This window comes from Carassius gibelio, chromosome B23 (assembly GCF_023724105.1).
Source record: "Carassius gibelio isolate Cgi1373 ecotype wild population from Czech Republic chromosome B23, carGib1.2-hapl.c, whole genome shotgun sequence".
Taxonomy (NCBI): domain Eukaryota; kingdom Metazoa; phylum Chordata; class Actinopteri; order Cypriniformes; family Cyprinidae; genus Carassius; species Carassius gibelio.
Window position 1 is genome coordinate 4,178,123 of NC_068418.1, and position 21,391 is coordinate 4,199,513.

Here is a 21,391-nt window from a genome sequence, read left to right on the forward strand (position 1 = left end):
TCCCCACAACAGATTTACATCGGCTGTGTTTTGTCATTATTCTGATGAAGTTTTAAGTAAATCGAGTAAAAATAAGATGCTGAATTCAAAACATTTTGAAAATGACTCACTTCCTGCTGCCAGTTGGTGGCGCTATAACGTTGACTCTTAATAGTCACATATATACGATCGGTATCATACAACGAACAAACCAATGAAGTTTGATAAAATTCAGGAAATGTATGTGGATGTTATTAGACATTTCCTGTTTCTCATTTCTCGCCATAATTTCCACGCCTCGCTACGGGCAAACCGTTCAAGATATAAAAAATCCCCTCGCAATTTTTCGTCCCCAATGTCTTGAGATCATGTTCACCGAGTTTCGTGGCGAACGGGTTGAAAACCTCAGAGGAGTATTTCAAATTCCAGAGCATGCTTTTTTTAAACAGCCTTGAATAGCTGACTTCCTGTTGGGCGGAGCCTATGACATAAAGTGTGAAAGTTGTTCGGCTCAATGAGATCTATAAGTGTACCGAGTTTCATATAAATACATGCAAGTCTGTGTGAGCTATGGTTCAAGATTTCTGAAGGTGTTCCAGGGGGCGCTGTAGAGTCCCTGTGCCACGCCCGGGTCCCAGCCTCTGCGGCGTCCTGATGGCCGCAGATTCCAATGTGTGTGCTAATTTTCAAGAGTTTTTGAGCATGTTAAGGCCCCTAAAAACCCCCGGAAGGTTAAATAAAAAATAAAAAAAATAATAAGAATAATCCTTAGAAGAACAATAGGGCTCTTCGCCCCTTCGGGCTTGAGCCCTAATAAAAAACAAAGCAGATACAAGAGGGTCCTCGCACCTCGGTGCTCGGGCCCTAATTAAAGCTGCAAGCAGCGATGAACGGGCCCTCGCATCCGGGCTCACTGCCATCGTGTGGCTTTAGTAAACAGGTGAACGGTGAGAAATATGCATTTCAAATTGTTAATATAAGTGGAATATGTCAAAGTCATTTATATGTGCCAGTTTTCCTGTTGCCAACAGGTGGCGCTATCATTATAATGGAATATTGGCCTTCAGATGTGTTCAGGCCAGGAGTCTTATCGAACGTGAAGTGGGGAATATCGAACATTTTATGCCTGAGTTAAAACAACTTCTCTTCCTATTATGATACATCTAATTTTGTCACGTCACCATGGACACGCCCTTTAACAAAATCTCAAGATCTCCACAATTTAAAATTGCAAAGACCTTTAGATTGGAGTGACTAAAATAAAATGTTGATGTCATTAAATTTTTTGAAGTAGTTCTTTGCAGCGTAAAACATGACACTTCCTGTTGCCAGCAGGTGGCGCTATAACTATAAGTGAATATGGGCATGTAGATCTGTTAAGGGCAGAAGTCTTATCTACCAAGTGAAGTTTGGGGCAGATTGGACATTGTATGTCTGAGTTAAAGCAACTTCCTTTTTCATGGCGAAACATCGAAATTTGTCAGGCTGCCATGGGCACGCCCTTTAACGAAACCTCAAGATCTTCGCAATTTAACATTGCAAAGGGCTTAAGATTACACTGACCAAGTTTGGTGTTGATCTGAATAAATCTCTAGGAGGAGTTCGTTAAAGTACAACCCCTGAAAATGGCAAAAACAACACCAATTTTGAAGGGAAAATTCAAAATAACCGACTTCCTGTTGGGATTCGGATTTCGTACCAAGAGACTTTCTTGTAGGTATTGGTGTGTTACATGTGTGTACCAATTTTTGTAGAAGTATAGCTCGAGGCGCATTCCATTGAATGTGTATAGGTGGCGCTATCGAGCCATTTTGCCACACCCGATGGAATATTGGCCTACAGATGTGTTCAGGCCAGGATTCTTATCACACATATGAAGTTTGGGGAAGATCGGACATTTTATGCCTGAGTTACAAATTTTATTCCCATGGCGAGACATCAAACTTTGTCACGTTGCCAAGGACACACCCTTTATCGAAAACTCAAGATATTCACAAATCACTATCGCAAAGGCCTTTAGATTAAACTGACCATAACACAATTTTGATTTTATTAGTTTTCTAGGAGTAGTTCATTGCAGCGTAAAGCATTCACTTCCTGTTGCCAGCAGGTGGCGCTTTGACTATAACTAAATTTGGGAATGTTGATCTGTTCAGGTCAGGAGTCTTATCAAACATTTGAAGTTTGTTGCAGATTGGACATTTTATGTCTGAGTTATAGCAACTTCATTTTTCATGGCGAATCATCGAAATTCGCCAGGCCGCCACGGACACGCCCTTAAACGAAAACTCTAGATCTTCGCAATTTAACATTGCAAAGGCCTTTAGATTACACTGACAAACTTTGGTGTTGATCTGAATAAATCTCTAGGAGAAGTTCGTTAAAGTACAACCCCCGGAAATGGCAAAAACCACCAAATTTTTGATGAGAAAAAAAATAATAACTGACTTCCTGTTGGGATTTGGATTTCGTACCAATAGACTTTTTTGTAGATATTGGTGTGTTACATGTGTGTACCGATGTTTGTACATGTACGTGAAACACAGCACGAGGCGCACTCTATTGAAAGTGTATAGGTGGCGCTATCGAGCCATTTATCCACACCCACCTTAGCAAACCATTGCATACCTAATCTTTTGCCATTTCTGACGTGTGTGCCAAGTTTCATGACTTTTCGAGAAAGTTTCAGAAAAATAATAATAATAATAATAATAATAATAAACAACACAGAAACAAGAGGGTCCTCACACCATCGGTGCTCGGGCCCTAATAAACAAAGCAGATACAAGAGGGTCCTCGCACCTCGGTGCTCGGGCCCTAATTAAAGCTGCAAGCAGCGATGAACGGGCCCTCGCACCCGGGCTCACCGGCAGCGAGTGGCTTTAGTTAAAAGGTGAACGGTGAGAAATATGCGTTTAAACTCATAAATATAAGTAGAATATATCAATGTTTATTCCATATATGTGCCAATCTTCCTGTTGCCAGCAGGTGGCGCTATCATTATAATGGAATATTGGCCTTCAGATGTGTTCCGGGAAGGATTCTTATCGAACATGTGAAGTTTGGGGAAGATCAAACAAATTATGCCTGAGTTACAACAACTTCTCTGGCTGAGGCGAGACATCAAATTTTGTCATGGCGCCATGGACACGCCCTTTAACAAAAACTCAAGATCTCCACAAGTTAACATTGCACAGGCCTTTAGATTAGACTGACCACAAAATATATATTAATCTCAAAAAAATTCTAGGTGTAGTTTGTAGCAGCGTAAAACATGTCACTTCTTCTTGCCAACAGGTGGCGCTATGACTATAACTGAATATGGGCATGTAGATCTGTTAAGGTCAGAAGTCTTATCTAACATGTGAAGTTTGGGGCATTTTGGACATTGTATGTCTGAGTTACAGCAACTTCCTGTTTCATGGCGAAACATCGAAATTTGTCAGGCCTCCATGGACACGCCCTTTAACGAAACCTCAAGATCTTCGCAATTTAACATTGCAAAGGCCTTTAGATTACACTGACCAAGTTTGGTGTTGATCTGAATAAATCTCTAGGAGGAGTTCGTTAAAGTACAACCCCTGAAAATAGCAAAAACAACACCAATTTTGAAGGGAAAATTCAAAATAACTGACTTCCTGTTCAGATTCAGATTTCATACCAAGAGACATTTTTGTAGGTATTGGTGTGTTACATGTGTGTCCCGATTTTTGTACATGTACGTGAAACGTAGCTCGAGGCGCTCTCCATTGAATGCGTATAGGTGGCGCTATTGAGCCATTTTGCCACACCCGATGGAATATTGGCCTCCAGATGTGTTCAGGCCAGGACTCTTATCACACATTTGAAGTTTGGGGAAGATCGGACATTTTATGAGTTATAACATATTTAATTCCCATGGCGAGACATCGAACTTTGTCACAGCGTCATGGACACGCCCTTTAATGAAAACTCAAGATCTTCACAATTTAACATCGCATATGCCTTTAGAATAGACTGACCACAAAAAAGACATTGATGTCAAAAAATTTTAGGAGTAGTTTGTCGCAACGTAAAATATGTCACTTCCTGTAGCCAATAGGTGGCGCTATGACTATAACTGTATATGGGCATGTCAATCTGTTAAGGTCAAGAGTCTTATCCAACATGTGAAGTTTGGGGCAGATTGGACATTGTATGTCTGAGTTATAGCAACTTCCTGTTTCATGGCGAATCATCGAAATTCGCCAGGCCGCCACGGACACGCCCATTGACGAAAACTCAAAATCTTCGCAATTTAACATCGCAAAGGCCTTTAGATTAGGCATACCAAATTTCGTATTGATCTGAATAAATCTCTAGGAGGAGTTCGTTAAAATACGAAGCATGGAAATGACAAAAATTACACAAATTTGCTCATAATATTAAAAATAACTGACTTCCTGTTGGATTTAGAATTTTGGTCCAAGAGTCTTTTTTGTAGGTATTGGTATGTTACATGTGTGTGCTAATTTTCGTGCATGTACGTGAAACATAGCTCGAGGCGCACACCGTTGAACGTCTAAAGGTGGCGCTATCGAGCGATTTTGCCACACCCACTTCTGAAACCCATATCATATGTACATTTTCGCCGGTTCTGAGGTGTGTGCAAAGTTTCATGACTTTTTGAGTATGTTTAGGCCCTCAAAAATGCGATTCATTATGGAGAAGAATAATAATAATAATAAATATAGCTGCAAGCAGCGATGGCGGGCTCAAGCCACCAGTGCCATCGCCACCCCGGTGGCATCAGGTAAACTGTGCCCAGCGGGCACATGCATTCACAATATCCCTCTGGCAGTGAGGTTTTAAAGGATATGGCAGTTAAAGGGTTAATCCGAATCATCTAGACTTTAAAATCAGATTCACAGAACAATATATATATATATATAACTTTAGTAACACTTTACAATAAGATTCCATTCATAAACATTATGTTAACATGAACAATATTTATATAGCATTCATTCACGTCAGTTAATATTCCAAACTTAAACATTAAAACATTGTTTTATTGTGATTTTTTTCCAAGCATTTTTTACCAATTCCAAACCATATCAATCTTAATAACTACCATTGTTTTTTATTTAATCATTTATGAGTGCTATACAATAGTCCAGGAAAGCTGGAAGAGAAAAACAGGTCAAGAAGAACTGACAAAAAGAATTGCAAAATAATTAGGAAATAATGTGAAGATTAATTTTTAGTCAATTCTGCAAGACAGACTTTCAGGAAAGGAGGTGGAATAAAAATAAGCTCTTAAATCTTAATCCTGGATTCTGGAAGATATATTCCTCAAACCATCGAACAAGAGGAGGTGGTGCTGGTCCTTCACGAGTCACTCTAATCTGTTCATAAAGCCTATATATAAAGCCTTAATATATAGTATTTCACAATACTTCATGGTATTCTAATTAAATCATTTTTTGGAATCTTAAGTCTCTCAGAGCCGGACACCGAGTAATTCTGGAGACTCCAGGAAAGTGGCAGTTCTGTAAAATGTTGGCGCTGGAGACTAAATGCTCCCTGATAGTTTCACACCTAATTCACTTAACACACACACAAACACACACACACACACACACTACCCACAGTGACAGTGGGACTGAGTGACATTAGATGTATGATAGTTTTTTTTATTTTCTATCATCCATATATATAGTGTTGTATAGTCATGAAACTATTGTCATGAGACCAGTCATTCTGAGGAAATATGCCTCAGAATGACTTGTCTTTTATGTGTACATTTTGTGTTTAAGTGTTTAGAAGCTGCACTTTAAAAAAAATAAAAAGACATTTACTGGTTCCTTTTTTACTATTATTTAAAAAAATCACCACAACAAAACCATTCAAGCTATCCAAAATTCATTCACACCTGTTCTGTAAGATTAGTTCTTTAAACAGTGGTAAAAGAGGATGTGGTGCTGATCCTTCAAGAGTCACTCAAAACGTATCTGTCCATAAAGCCTATAAAGAATTATTCTTAATATACAGTTCACAATACTTCAGCTTGTTATTCTAATTAAGTGAGGGTCATTTTATCAGTAAAATTCCTAAAATACATATTATTTTATTTGAAAGATTTCTATAAATTATTTAAATCATACTCGTTTCTACAATAATTATTTAAAAGTAATCCTATAGCTCCCTCTGGTGACCATTATTGGTACTAAGAATTGCAAGCTTGATTTATAAGTTATGATAGTTTTAATTTTAGGCTGGCTCTTGAAAATGAAAAAGCTATGAAACTTACTGTGCTTCCTTCAAATGAGGACTTCTACTTATATAAAAAATTATGAAGAGTTAGAATGAAAAATTTTAAAGATATAGTAAAATAACTATTGTATTTTTTTATGTTACATTAATAAATCTCTATGGCAACACCATTTAAGCTATCCTAAACCCATTCACAATTTAACATCTCAGTATATTGGCATCATGTTGAAAAAGGAGTATGGAGTAGTATGAGGAGGAGTATGAATTCATTTACAGGTTGATTTTATTATAAATCCACAATAAAATTTATTTTTTCTGTTCTGTATCAATCTGTGTTGTTGTTTGTTTATTTTTATCTTTTATTTTTCATAGGAAGATAACTGATCCTTTACTCTCCTTTTTAATAAATGTGCTTATAAACCAAAAACAAGCTATTTATAGCTGTATTTATAAACTGCTTACTACTGACTATTAATATTGGGACAAGGCTTTATAAAGCATGAACTGACTATTTACTTTTTGAGTTTGAAATTATTATTTGCAGCACAAATAAGGTTTTTTAGGATTTTTAAAAATCCCTAAAACTGTCAGAAAAGGATAAGGCCTAAGATTTCTATGTGAGTGGCTACATTTATTTGTTTTATAACTATAATGCATAAACTATGAAATTATACAAAATGTATAAAAAAGTACAACAGTCATTGTTTTCCAATGTTTTTTTTTTTTTTTTTTTTTTTTTTTTTTTGGATTTACATTAAAAAAAATTAGCCTACTGCAATCATTCTAAACAGCTTGAATAAAACCTGTTAATATTTATTATAGACCACTGTAACTGTGTATAATCTAACAAACAAGTTTATTATGAAAATAAAAGTGTGTACACCAGATAAATTGGACGATAAAGAAATTGCTAACAATAGTATAATAGAGCATGTTTTAGGTTTTTAGGCGTTTAGATGCAGATATGGACAAATCAAATGTAAAATAAAATGTAATTGATTAAATTAAATATAGATTAATTCTTGTTAGAGCAAAATAATAAATAAATACGTACACACATTAAAAAAGCAGCCAAGATGAATGAATTTCATTTTTTATATAGATTAAAATTGAAGACAGAAGCAGCTGGTATATGCGGTCATTTAATATTAAAATCCAGTAGATCCACTTCAGATATATTTCTCAACAGTTTATGCTCACGTGGCTGTTTTCGTTTATAGTCGCCAAGCTATTATGTGTTTTGAAATAATCTTGTCCGTGATGTGTTCGTTCGTACGACGAAAGCCAGAATCCTGCACCTCGAGAGATATGTTATTCTGCCAGTCGCGCTTTCAAATAGTCTTGCGCACTTAAACGGGTCACAAACACCTGCATTTAGCTCTTGATGTGTTACAATGGGTTTATTGTGTGCATTTGTGGTAATGTTTTATTTAAAAAAGCTCTTAAACAAGAATAAATTCGTTTGTTTTGAGCTCGACACTGTAAGCGCTGATCGGAGGCGTGATTTCAGATAGGCAGCCACAAATATTTCATTTTCACACAAACAGTTCAAAAACATCTGAATTTAGCTCTTGGTGTGTTCTAATTGGTTGATTGTGTGATATCGCTGTAATAATTTATTTTTAAAAGCTATAAAACAGGAATAAATTAGTTTTTTCTGAGCTCTTTACTCCAGACTCTCGTGATCACAGCGGTGATTCATTTCTCCTATTTCTCACGTATCTCTGGCCAGAAATAATTTATCCATGAGCCCTGAACCGGTAATAATCAGATATGTTGGTTTAGCTTGTCAGTGTGAATTAAATCTAAGTATTTATTTGTATTTTTAACCGATTTAAAAGTGAAAGTAAAAGTCCGGTAATTGCACCTGTAGGGGCGCAATTTCTCTCAGACAATGGAAGTCTGAAGCACATATACTCAAACAGAGGGACAAAGTGAGATGAGATGTCTGAGAGTTTTTTAATTTTCTGTTATCCATACAGTGTTGTAAAGTCTTGAAACTATGCATATTTCCTCAGAATGACTTTTTCATCTGTATGAAAAAATTATTTGACGTGTTTGGAAGCTGCATTTTAAAAATACAATAATGATTCCCTTTGTAAGGTAATTTCAAAAAATCACCACGGCAAAACCATTCAAGCTATCCAAAATCCATTCACAATTTAAGTTCCTATCAGAAATACTGATGTGTGTTCAGAGTTTTGTGAAATTCTAAGTATGGTATTTGCCTCAAAATCACCTGAGAAGTATTCCAGTTTGACATGTTGCCACGCCAAACAATTTTTTAGATATTAATATCCCCCTTGCAGATTTATATCGGCTGTGTTTTAACATTATTCTGATGAAGTTTGAAGCAAATCGAGTAATAATAAGATGCTGAATTCAAATCATTTTGAAAATGACACACTTCCTTCTGCCAGTTGGTGGCGCTATAACTTTGACTCCTAATAGTCACATATATGCGATCGACATCATACAACGAATAATCTGATGAAGTTTGATTAAAATCAGGAACTGTATGTGGATGGTATTAGACACTTCCTGTTTCTCATTTCTCGCCATAATTTCAACGCCTCGCCACGAGCAAACCGTTCGAGATATCAAAAATCCCCTGGCAATTTTTCATCCCCAGTGTCTTGAGATCATGTTGACCGAGTTTGGCGGTAATCGAGAAAAAAACCTATGACAAGTATTTCAAATTCCAGAGCATGCGCTTTTTACATAACTCTAAATAGCTGACTTCCTGTTGGGTGGAGCCTATGACATGCAATATGAAAGTTGTTCGGCACGATGAGATCTATATGTGTACTGAGTTTCATATGAATATGTGCAAGTATGTGTGAGCTATACATCAACATTTATGACTGTGTTCCAGGGGGCGCCATAGAGCCCCTGTGCCACGCCCGGGTCCCAGCCTCTGCAGGCTCCTAAAGGCCACAGATTCCAAAGTGTGCGCAAATTTTCAAGAGTTTTTGAGTATGTTAAGGACCCCCAAAGCCCCCACAACTTTGACGAAAAATTTGAATACTAAACCCTAAATAACCAACTTCCTGTTGGGCGGAGCCTATGATATGCAATACAAAAGTTGTTTGGATTGATGAGATTTATATGTGTACCGAGTTTCATACGTCTACGAGCAAGAATGTATGATATATGGCCCTCCATATTCCAGGGGGCGCTGTAGAGCCCCTGTGCCACGCCCGTATATCAGTCTCTGCCCGGCCCTAATGGCCGCAGGTTCCAATCTGTGTGCCAATTTTCAAGACTTTTTAAGCACGTTAAGGGCCCCAAAAGCCCCCGAGACGATGGAAAAAAATAATAATAATAATAATAATAATAAAAAATAATCCTAAGGAAAACAATAGGCCTCTCGCCCTTTGGGCTTGAGCCCTAATTAAAGCTGCAAGCAGCGATGAACGGGCCCTCGCACCCGGGCTCACCGCCATTGTGTGGCTTTAGTAAAAAGGTGAACGTTGAGAAATATGCATTTAATGTCCTAAATATAAGTGGAATATATCAAAGTATATCCCATATATGTGCCAATCTTACCGTTGCCAGCAGGTGGCGCTATCATTATAATGGAATATTGGCCTTCAGATGTGTTCAGGCCAGGACTCTTATCAAACATGTGAAGTTTGGGGAAGATTTAACATTTTATGCTTGAGTTACAACAACTTCTCTTGCTGTGGCAAGACATCAAATTTTGTCATGGCACCATGGAAACGCCCTTTAACAAAAACTCAAGATCTCCAAAAGTTAACATTGCACAGGCCTTTAGATTAGAATGACCACAAAATATATGTTAATCTCAAAAAAATTATAGGAGTAGTTTGTCGCAGCGTAAAACATGTCACTTCCTGTTGCCAATAGGTGGCGCTATGACTATAACTGAATGTGGGCATGTAGATATGTTAAGGGCAGAAGTTTTATCTAACATGTGAAGTTTGGGGCAGATTGGACATTGTATGTCTGAGTTACAGCAACTTCCTTTTTCATGGCGAAACATCGAAATTTGTCAGGCCGCCATGGACACGCCCTTTAACGAAATTTAAAGATCTTCGCAATTTAACATCGCAAAGGGCTTAAGATTACACTGACCAGGTTTGGTGTTGATCTGAATAAATCTCTAGGAGGAGTTCGTTAAAGTACAACCCCTGAAAATGGCAAAAACAACACAAATTTTGCAGAGAAAATTCTAAATAACCGACTTCCTGTTGGGATTTGGATTTCGTACCAAGAGACTTTTTTGTAGGTATTGGTGTGTTACATGTGTATACCGATTTTTGTACATGTACGTGACACGTAGCTCGAGGCGCACTCCATTGAAAGTGTATAGGTGGCGCTATCGAGCCATTTTGCCACACCCAATGGAATATTGGCCTCCAGATGTGGGCAGGTCAGTACTCTTATCAAACATGTGAAGTTTGGGCAAGATCTGATATTTTATGCCTGAGTTACAACAACTTCTACTCTCATGGCGAGACATCGAAATTTGTCACCGCGCCATGGACACTCCCTTTAACGAAAACTCAAGATCTTCACAATTTAACATTGCACAGGCCTTTAGATTAGACTGACCACAAAAAAGACATTGATGTCATAAAATTTCTAGGAGTAGTTATTTGGAGCATAAAATATGACACTTCCTGTTGCCAATAGGTGGTGCTATGACTATAACTGAATATGGGCATGTCAATCTGTTCAGTTCCAGAGTCTTATCAACCATGTGAAGTTTGGGGCAGATTGGACATTGTATGTCTGAGTTATAGCAACTTCATTTTTCATGGCGAATCATCGAAATTCGCCAGGCCGCCACGGACACGCCCAATAACGAAAACTCAAAATCTTCGCAATTTAACATCGCAAAGGCCTTTAGATGAGGCATACCAAATTTGGTGTTTATCTGAATAAATCTCTAGGAGGAGTTCGTTAAAATACAACGCATGGAAATGACAAAAATGACACAAAATTTGATGATAAAATTAAAAATAAACAACTTCCTGTTGGGTTTAGAATTTTGGTCCAAGAGTATTTTTTGTAGGTATTGGAGAGTTACATGTGTATACCAATTTTCATACATGTACATGAAACGTAGCTCGAGGTGCACACCGTTGAACGTGTATATGTGGCGCTGTTGAGCCATTTTGCCACACCCACTTCTGAAACCCATATCATATGTACATTTTCGTCGGTTCTGAGGAGTGTGCAAAGTTTCATGACTTTTTGAGTACATTTAGGCCCTCAAAAATGCGATTCATTATGGAGAAGAATAAAAATAATAATTAAAGCTGCAAGCAGCGATGAACGGGCCCTCGCACCCGGGCTCACCGCCATCGTGTTGCTTTAGTAAAAAGGTGAACGTTGAGAAATATGCATTTAATGTCCTAAATATAAGTGGAATATATCAAAGTATATCCCATATATGTGCTAATCTTACCGTTGCCAGCAGGTGGCGCTATCATTATAATGGAATATTGGCCTTCAGATGTGTTCAGGCCAGGACTCTTATCGAACATGTGAAGTTTGGGGAAGATTGAACATTTTATGCTTGAGTTACAACAACTTCTCTTGCTGTGGCAAGACATCAAATTTTGTCATGGCGCCATGGAAACGCCCTTTAACAAAAACATTGCACAGGCCTTTAGATTAGACTGACCACAAAATATATGTTAATCTCAAAAAAATTATAGGAGTAGTTTGTCGCAGCGTAAAACATGTCACTTCCTGTTGCCAATAGGTGGCGCTATGACTATAACTGAATGTGGGCATGTAGATCTGTTAAGGGCAGAAGTTTTATCTAACATGTGAAGTTTGGGGCAGATTGGACATTGTATGTCTGAGTTACAGCAACTTCCTTTTTCATGGCGAAACATCGAAATTTGTCAGGCCACCATGGACACGCCCTTTAACGAAATCTAAAGATCTTCGCAATTTAACATCGCAAAGGGCTTAAGATTACACTGACCAGGTTTGGTGTTGATCTGAATAAATCTCTAGGAGGAGTTCGTTAAAGTACAACCCCTGAAAATGGCAAAAACAACGCCAATATTGCAGAGAAAATTCTAAATAACCGACTTCCTGTTGGGATTCGGATTTCGTACCAAGAGACTTTTTTGTAGGTATTGGTGTGTTACATTTGTATACCGATTTTTGTACATGTACGTGAAACATAGCTCGAGGCGCACTCTGTTGAAAGTGTATAGGTGGCGCTATCGAGCCATTTTGCCACACCTGATGGAATTTTGGCCTTCAGATGTGTTCAGGCCAGGACTCTTATCACACATGTGAAGTTTGGGGAAGATCGGACATTTTATGCCTGAGTTATAACATCTTTTATTCCCATGGCGAGACATCGAACTTCGTGACGGCGCCATGGACACGCCTTTTAACGAAAACTCAAGATCTTCACAACTTAACATCGCACAGGGCTTTAAATTAGACTGACCACAAAAAATACATTGATGTCATAAAATTTCTAGGAGTAGTTCATCGTAGTGTAAAATATGTCACTTCCTGTTGCCAATAGGTGGCGCTATGACTATAACTGAATATGGGCATGTCAATCTGTTCAGGTCAGGAGTCTCATCAAACATGTGAAGTTTGGGGCAGATTGGTCATTGTATGTCTGAGTTATAGCAACTTCCTGTTTCATGGCGAATCATCGAAATTCGCCAGGCCGCCAAGGACACGCCCATTAACGAAAACTCAAAAGCTTCGCAATTTAACATCGCAAAGGCCTTCAGATTAGGCATACCAAATTTGGTGTTGATCTGAATGAATCTCTAGGAGGAGTTCGTTAAAATACAACGCATGGAAATGACAAAAATGACACAAAATTTGCTCATAATATTAGTAATAACCGACTTCCTGTTGGGTTTCGGATTTTGCTCCAAGAGACTTTTTTGTAGGTATAGGAGAGTTACATGTGTATACCGATTTTCATACATGTACATGAAACGTAGCTCGAGGCGCACACCGTTGAACGTGTATAGGTGGCGCTGTTGAGCCATTTTGCCACACCCACTTCTGAAACCCATATCAGACGTAAATTTTCGCCAGTTCTGAGGTGTGTGCAAAGTTTCATGACTTTTCGAGCATGTTTAGGCCCTCAAAAATGCGATTCATTTTGGAGAAGAAGAATAATAATAATAATAATAATAATAATAATAATAATAATAATAAACGGAGCAATTCCAAGAGGGTCCTCACACCATCGGTGCTCGGGCCCTAATTAAAGCTGCAAGCAGCGATGAACGGGCCCTCGCACCCGGGCTCACCGGCAGTGAGTGGCTTTAGTTAATAGGTGAACGGTGAGAAATATGCGTTTAAACTCATAACTATAAGTAGAACATATCAATGTTTATTCCATATATGTGCCAATCTTCCTGTTGCCAGCAGGTGGCGCTATCATTAAAATGGAATATTGGCCTTCAGATGTGTTCAGGGCAGGACCCTTATCACACAAGTGAAGTTTGGGCAAGATCGGACATTTTATGCCTGAGTTATAACAACATCCTATTTCATGGCGAAACATCGAAATTTGTCAGGCCGCCATGGACACGCCCTTTAACGAAACCTCAAGATCTTCGCAATTTAAGATCGCAAAAGGCTTTAGATTACACTGACCAAGTTGGGTGTTGATCTGAATAAATCTCTAGGAGGAGTTTGTGAAAGTACAACCCCTGAAAATGGCCAAAACAACACTAATTTTGCAGAGAAAATTCGAAATAACTGACTTCCTGTTGGGATTCGGATTTCGTACCAAGAGACTTTTTCATAGATATTGGTGTGTTACATGTGTGTACCGATTTTTGTACATGTACGTGAAACATAGCTCGAGGCGCACTCTGTTTAAAGTGAATACGCACTCCGTTGAAAGTGTATAGGTGGCGCTATCGAGCCATTTTGCCACACTCGATGGAATATTGGCCTTCAGATCTGTTTAGGCCAGGACCCTTATCACACAAGTGAAGTTTGGGCAAGATCGGACATTTTATGCCTGAGTTATAACATGTTTTATTCCCATGGCGAGACATCGAACTTCATCACGGCGCCATGGACACACCTTTTAACAAAAACTCAAGATCTTCACAACTAAACATCACACAGGTCTTTAGATTAAACTTACCACAAAAAAGACATTGATGTCATAAAATTTCTAGGAGTAGTTTGTCGCAGTGTAAAATATGTAACTTCCTGTTGCCAATAGGTGGCGCTATGACTATAACTGAATATTGGCATGTAGATCTGTTCAGGACAAGAGTCTTACCTAACATGTGAAGTTTGGGGCAGATTGGACATTGTATGTCTGAGTTACAGCAACTTCCTTTTTCATGTCGAAACATCGAAATTTGTCAGGCCGCCATGGACCCGCCCTTTAACGAAACCTCAAGTCCTTCGCAATTTATTATCGCAAAGGGCTTTAGATTACACTGACCAAGTTTGGTGTTGATCTGAATAAATCTCTAGGAGGAGTTCTTTAAAGTACAACCCCTGAAAATGGCAAAAACAACACCAATTTTGAAGGGAAAATTCAAAATAACCGACTTCCTGTTGGGATCCGGATTTTGTACCAAGAGACTTTTTTGTAGGTATCGGAGTGTTACATGTGTGTACCAATTTTTGTAGATGTACGTGAGACATAGCTCGAGGCAGACTCCGTTGAAAGTGTATAGGTGGCGCTATCGAGCCATTCTGCCACACCCGGTGGAATATTGGCCTGCAGATCTGTTCAGGTCAGGACTCTTATCACACATGTGAAGTTTGGGGAAGATCGGACATTTTATGCCTGAGTTATAACATCTTTTATTAACATGGCGAGACATCGAAATTCGCCATGGTGCCGTGGACACGCCTTTCAACGAAAACTCAAGATCTTCACAACTGAACATTGCACAGGCCTTTAGATTAGACTGACCACAAAAAATACATTGATGTCAAAAAATTTCTAAGAGTAGTTCATCACAGCGTAAAATATGACACTTCCTGTTGCCAATAGGTGGCGCTATGACTATAACGGAATATGGGCATGTCAATCTGTTCAGGTTCAGAGTTTCATCAAACATGTGAAGTTTGGGGCAGATTGGACATTGTATGTGTGAGTTATAGCAACTTCATTTTTCGTGGCGAATCATCGAAATTCGCCAGGCCGCCACGGACACGCCCTGCAACGAAAACTCAAGATCTTCGCAATTTAACATCGCAAAGGCCTTTAGATTAGTCACACCAAATTTGGTGTTGATTTGAGGAAATCTCTAGGAGGAGTTAGTTAAAATACAACACATGGAAATGACCAAAATTACACAAAATTTGCTCATAATATTAAAAATAACCGACTTCCTGTTGGGTTTAGAATTTTGGTCCAAGAGTCTTTTTTGTAGGTATTGGTGTGTTACATATGTGTGCCAATTTTCGTGCATGTATGTGAAACATAGCTGGAAGGCTGTTGATTTTCTTAGTATAGGTGGAGCTGTCGAGCCATTTTGCCACACCCTCTTCTGAATCCTATATCAGACAAAAATTTTCACCAGGTTTGACGCGTGTGCAAAGTTTCATGACTTTTTGAGCATGTTAAAGCCCTCAAAAATGCGATTCATTCGGGAGAAGAAGAAGAATAATAATAATAATTAAAGCTGCAAGCAGCGATGAACGGGCCCTCGCACCCGGGCTCACCGGCAGCGAGTGGCTTTAGTTAATAGGTGAACGGTGAGAAATATGCGTTTAAACTCATAAATATAAGTAGAATATATCAATGTTTATTCCATATATGTGCCAATCTTCCTGTTGCCAGCAGGTGGCGCTATCATTATAATGGAATATTGGCCTTCAGATGTGTTCAGGGCAGGACTTTTATCGAACATGTGAGGTTTGGGGAGGATTGGACATTTTATGTCTGAGTTACAACAACATCCTATTACATGGCGAAACAATGAAATTTGTCAGGCCGCCATGGACACGCCCTTTAACGAAACCTCAAGATCTTCGCAATTTAAGATCGCAAAAGGCTTTAGATTACACTGACCAAATTTGGTGTTGATCTGAATAAATATCTAGGAGGAGTTCGTTAAAGTACAACCCCTGAAAATGGCCAAAACAACACTAATTTTGCAGAGAAAATTCGAAATAACTGACTTCCTGTTGGGATTCGGACTTCGTACCAAGAGACTTTTTCGTAGATATTGGTGTGTTACATGTGTGTACCGATTTTTGTACATGTACGTGAAACATAGCTCAAGGCGCACTCTGTTTAAAGTGTATACGCACTCCGTTGAAAGTGTATAGGTGGCGCTATTGAGCCATTTTGCCACACTCGATGGAATATTGGCCTTCAGATCTGTTCAGGCCAGGACCCTTATCACACAAGTGAAGTTTGGGCAAGATCGGACATTTTATGCCTGAGTAATAACATCTTTTATTCCCATGGAGAGACATCGAACTTCATCACGGCGCCATAGACACACCTTTTAACAAAAACTCAAGATCTTCACAACTAAACATCACACAGGTCTTTAGATTAGACTGACCACAAAAAAGACATTGATGTCATAAAATTTCTAGGAGTAGTTTGTCGCAGTGTAAAATATGTAACTTCCTGTTGCCAATAGGTGGCGCTATGACTATAACTGAATATTGGCATGTAGATCTGTTCAGGTCAAGAGTCTTATCCAACATGTGAAGATTGGGGCAGATTGGACATTGTATGTCTGAGTTACAGCAACTTCCTTTTTCATGGCGAAACATCGAAATTTGTCAGGCCGCCATGGACCCGCCCTTTAACGAAACCTCAAGTCCTTCGCAATTTATTATCGCAAAGGGCTTTAGATTACACTGACCAAGTTTGGTGTTGATCTGAATAAATCTCTAGGAGGAGTTCGTTAAAGTACAACCCCTGAAAATGGCAAGAACAACAGCAATTTTGAAGGGAAAATTCAAAATAACCGACTTCCTGTTGGGATCCGGATTTCGTACCAACAGACTTTTTTGTAGGTATTGGAGTGTTACATGTGTGTACCAATTTTTGTACATGTACGTGAAACATAGCTCGAGGCGCACTCCGTTGAAAGTGTATAGGTGGCGCTATAGAGCCATTCTGCCACACCCGGTGGAATATTGGCCTGAAGATCTGTTCAGGCCAGGACTCTTATCACACATGTGAAGTTTGGGGAAGATCGGACATCTTATGCCTGAGTTATAACATCTTTTATTCGCATGGCGAGACATCGAACTTCGTCGCGGCGCCATGAACAAGCCTTTTAACGAAAACTCAAGATCTTCACAACTGAACATCGCACAGGCCTTTAGATTAGACTGACCACAAAAAAGACATTGATGTCATAAAATTTCTAGGAGTAGTTCGTCGCAGCGTAAAATATGTCACTTCCTGTTGCCAATAGGTGGCGCTATGACTATAACTGAATATGGGCATGTCAATCTGTTCAGGTTCGGAGTCTCATCAAACATGTGAAGTTTGGGGCAGATTGGTCATTGTATGTGTGAGTTATAGCAACTTCATTTTTCATGGCGAATCATCGAAATTCGCCAGGCCGCCACGGACACGCCCTTCAACGAAAAGTCAGGATCTTCGCAATTTAACATCGCAAAGGCCTTTAGATTAGGCATACCAAATTTGGTGTTGATTTGAAGAACTCTCTAGGAGGAGTTCGTTAAAATACAACACATGGAAATGACCAAAATTACACAAAATATGCTCATAATATTAAAAATAACCAACTTCCTGTTGGGTTTAGAACTTGCTCCAAGAGTCTTTTTTGTAGGTATTGGTGTGTTACATATGTGTGCCAATTTTCGTGCATGTACGTGAAACATAGCTGGAAGGCTGTTGATTTTCTTGGTATAGGTGGCGCTGTCGAGCCATTTTGCCACACCCTCTTCTGAATCCTATATCAGACGAAAATTTTCACCAGGTTTGATGAGTGTGCAAAGTTTCATGACTTTTTGAGCATGTTAAAGCCCTCAAAAATGCGATTCATTCGGGAGAAGAAGAAGAAGAAGAAGAAGAAGAATAATAATAAAAAACAAAGCAGATACAAGAGGGTCCTCGCACCTCGGTGCTCGGGCCCTAATTAAAGCTGCAAGCAGCGATGAACGGGCCCTCGCACCCGGGCTCACCGCCATCATGTGGCTTTAGTAAAAAGGTGAACGTTGAGAAATATGCATTTAAACTCATAAATATAAGTGCAATATATCAAAGTTTATTCCATATGTGTGCCAATCTTCCTGTTGCCAGCAGGTGGCGCTATCGTTATAATGGAATATTGGCCTTCAGATGTGTTCAAGCCAGGACCCTTATCACACATGTGAAGTTTGGGCAAGATCGGACATTTTATGCCTGAGTTATAACATCTTTTATTCCCATGGCGAGACATCGAACTTCGTCATGGCGACATGGACATGCCTTTTAACAAAAATTCAAGATCTTCACAACTAAACATCACACAGGTCTTTAGATTAGACTGACCACAAAAAAGACATTGATGTCATAAAATTTCTAGGAGTAGTTTGTCACAGTGTAAAATATGTCACTTCCAGTTGCCAATAGGTGGCGCTATGACTATAACTGAATATTGGCATGTAGATCTGTTCAGGTGAAAAGTCTTATCAAAAATGTGAAGTTTGGGGCGGATTGGACATTGTATGTGTGAGTTATAGCACCATCATTTTTCACGGCGAATCATCGAAATTTGTCAGGCCGCCATGGACACGCCCTTTAACGAAACCTCAATTCCTTCGCAATTTAAAATGGCAAAGGGCTTTAGATTACACTGACCAAGTTTGGTGTTGATCTGAATAAATCTCTAGGAGGAGTTCGTTAAAATACAACCCCTGAAAATGACAAAAACTACACCAATTTTGCAGGGAAAATTAAAAATAACCGACTTCCTGTTGGGATTCGGATTTCATACCAAGATACTTTTTTGTAGCTATTGGTGTGTTACATATGTTTACCGATTTTCGTACATGTATATGACATGTAGCTCGAGGCGCACTCCATTGAAAATGTATAGGTGGCGCTATCGAGCCATTTTGCCACACCCAATGGAATATTAGCCTCCAGATCTGTTCAGGCCAGGACTCTTATCACACATGTGAAGTTTGGGCAAGATCTGATATTTTATGACTGAGTTACAGCAACTTCTACTCCCATGGCGAGACATCGAACTTTGACATGGCGCCATGGACACGCCCTTTAACGAAAACTCAAGATCTTCTCAATTTAACATCGTACAGGCCTTTAGATTAGACTGACGACAAAAAAGACATTGATGTCAAAAATTTCTAGGAGTAGTTTGTCGCAGCGTAAAATATGTCACTTCCTGTTGCCAATAGGTGGCGCTATGACTATAACTGAATATGGTCGTGTCAAACTGTTCAGGACAGGAGTCTCATGCAACATGTGAAGTTTGGGGCAGATTGGTCATTGTATGTCTGAGTTATAGCAACTTCCAGTTTCATGGCGAATCATCGAAATTCGCCAGGCCGCCACACACAGGCCCTTCAACGAAAACTCAAAAGCTTCGCAATTTAACATCGCAAAGGCCTTTAGATTAGGCATACCAAATTTGGTGTTGATCTGAATTAATCTCTAGGAGGAGTTCGTTAAAATACAACGCATGGAAATGACAAAAATGACACAAAATTTGCTCATAATATTAGAAATAACCGACTTCCTGTTGGGTTTCGTATTTTGCTCCAAGAGACTTTTTTGTAGGTATTGGAGAGTTACATGTGTATACCGATTTTCATACATGTACATGAAACGTAGCTCGAGGCGCACACCGTTGAACGTGTATAGGTGGCGCTGTTGAGCCATTTTGGCACACCCACTTCTGAAACCCATATCAGACGTAAATTTTCGCCAGTTCTGAGGTGTGTGCAAAGTTTCATGACTTTTCGAGCATGTTTAGGCCCTCAAAAATGCGATTCATCTTAGAGAAGAATAATAATAATAATAATAATAATAATAATAATAATAAACGGAGCAATTCCAAGAGGGTCCTCACACCATCGGTGCTCGGGCCCTAATAATAATAATTAAAGCTGCAAGCAGCGATGAACGGGCCCTTGCCCGAAAATTCTAAATAACTGACTTCCTGCTGGGATTCGGATTTCGTACCAAGAGACTTTTTTGTAGCTATTGGTGTGTTACATATGTGTACCGATTTTCGTACATGTACGTGACATGTAGCTCGAGGCGCACTCCATTGAAAGTGTATAGGTGGCGCTATCGAGCCATTTTGCCACACCCAATGGAATATTGGCCTCCAGATGTGGGCAGGTCAGTACTCTTATCAAACATGTGAAGTTTGGGCAAGATCTGATATTTTATGCCTGAGTTACAACAACGTCTACTCCCATGGCGAGACATTGAACTTTGTCACCGCGCCATGGACGCGCCCTTTAACGAAAACTCAAGATCTTCACAATTTAACATTGCACAGGCCTTTAGATTAGACTGACCACAAATAAGACATTGATGTCATACAATTTCTAGGAGTAGTTCTTCGGAGCATAAAATATGACACTTCCTGTTGCCAATAGGTGGCGCTATGACTATAACTGAATATGGGCATGTCAATTTGTTCAGTTCCAGAGTCTTATCAACCATGTGAAGTTTGAGGCAGATTGTGCATTGTATGTCTGAGTTATAGCAAACTTCATTTTTCATGGCGAATCATCGAAATTCGCCAGGCCGCCACGGACACGCCCATTAACGAAAACTCAAAATCTTCGCAATTTAACATCGCAAAGGCCTTTAGATGAGGCATACCAAATTTGGTGTTTATCTGAATAAATCTCTAGGAGGAGTTCGTTAAAATACAATGCATGGAAATGACAAAAATGACACAAAATTTGCTCATAAAATTAAAAATAACCGACTTCCTGTTGGGTTTAGAATGTTGGTCCAAGAGTCTTTTTTGTAGGTATTGGAGAGTTACATGTGTATACCAATTTTCATACATGTACATGAAACGTAGCTCGAGGCGCACACCGTTGAACGTGTATAGGTGGCGCTGTTGAGCCATTTTGCCACACCCACTTCTGAAACCCATATCATATGTACATTTTCGCCGGTTCTGAGGTGTGTGCAAAGTTTCATGACTTTTTGAGTATGTTTAGGCCCTCAAAAATGCGATTCATTATGGAGAAGAATAATAAT

General features: G+C 39.1%; 1 long non-coding RNA gene across 3 annotated transcripts in view; it reads left to right on the forward strand.

The window, feature by feature from the left end:
• Window positions 1–21,391, forward strand: part of LOC128011157 (uncharacterized) — a 128,143-nt gene that overhangs the window by 65,490 nt on the left and 41,262 nt on the right. Inside the window, exons 1-2 of one of the 3 annotated variants that reach the window (XR_008182484.1) lie at window positions 15,487–15,676; window positions 18,071–18,137. The exons of 1 other annotated variant lie outside the window; for it this stretch is intronic. This is a non-coding gene — a long non-coding RNA (uncharacterized LOC128011157). Of the gene's footprint in view, window positions 1–15,486; window positions 15,677–17,987; window positions 18,138–21,391 lie in introns of those variants that run through there. One more of the 3 variants, XR_008182483.1, reaches the window with a different exon arrangement.